The sequence below is a fragment of the Glossina fuscipes genome, unplaced genomic scaffold, assembly GCF_014805625.2.
Source record: "Glossina fuscipes isolate IAEA_lab_2018 unplaced genomic scaffold, Yale_Gfus_2 59442, whole genome shotgun sequence".
NCBI lineage: Eukaryota > Metazoa > Arthropoda > Insecta > Diptera > Glossinidae > Glossina > Glossina fuscipes.
Genome location: NW_024002154.1, coordinates 8,348 through 9,466, shown reverse-complemented (window position 1 = coordinate 9,466; position 1,119 = coordinate 8,348). Strand labels below are relative to the sequence as shown.

The following is a 1,119-nucleotide window of genomic DNA, read 5'->3' as shown; positions in this document are numbered from 1 at the left end:
TTTTTCTTTAAAATTTCTTACAGCGCCGTTTGGGAGTTTGGGTAGCCTAAATTGGAATCTTTGATTTTCTGGACGTAATTCTCTAAAGCAACAACATTATAGGCCTATACGCAGGAGCAGTTTCACAGTCATACAACAACGCCGCTCAAACACGCAGTGACATAAACCTCCAGCAAGTACCACTTTCAGTACACACTTTAAAGACACAAGTCGCAACAAAGAACTTCATTTTGAACAGTTGGTCGCAAAATATGCTTATGGTGTTATGTTCAAAGTGATTGATAAAGAACATCGCAACTGAAATAAGAAACAATATATTGATAATAATATTGATGATGTTTTACCTAACGGGAAATATGCTTTAAAAAGTTTTAAAAAAGTCAAAGATTATCGCTGAGAATAGCGTACAACAAATTAAAAATGAAGTCAATATCATTATCAAGTCATTATCCTTTTAATGTCCGGCATATCGATATATGACAAAATGGTCATAATTTACAAGTATTATGCGAACACGTATCTAATGGTGAATTATTTCCAAATATTTGCACTTTTTCTTTGGATTTGACTCGTCTTTATTCGGCTTGCTCTGGCTTTGGATTTTCTACACAACGCTGGAATAATTTATCGTGATGCGAAATCAGACAATATTTTCTTAACTCATGATTACCATTTGAAATTGGCAGATTTCGGTTTAAGCAAATGGTTAAGATTGGGTTTCATCCCAAAGACAATTTGTGACACTCTGCAATGTATGGCTCCTGAAACCCTACAGGGCTTACCTTAATGCCACTCCGCTTTATCGTTTGTTCAGTGCTTATGAATAAGGCTTGCTGCGCTACAACCGGCTAGAAATATATCAGTTTACAATCCGTTCAATGACGCTATTATTCTATCAAACAACAAAACTTTTCATCAACAACAACCTTCCGGACCAAGCATAAATCAACGAAGGGAACACTTCGTTGCTGCGAACAGGAACCAGGATCAGGGGACACCTATCGCCAATTCCAGTTTAGGAGCAACACCGGATCACAACAATAAGCCGTGGGTAAGGAAAGCATCGAGTTAATTCCTATCATAAACCTATATAAATGGTAGGCTAAATTTAAGAACTTA

The 1,119-nt window shown here is 36.6% G+C and overlaps 1 pseudogene; it reads left to right on the top strand.

Moving 5' to 3' along the window:
* Positions 1 to 16: 16 nt before the first annotated feature.
* On the top strand, positions 17 to 787 carry LOC119643239 (annotated as a pseudogene).
* Positions 788 to 1,119: the final 332 nt, after the last annotated feature.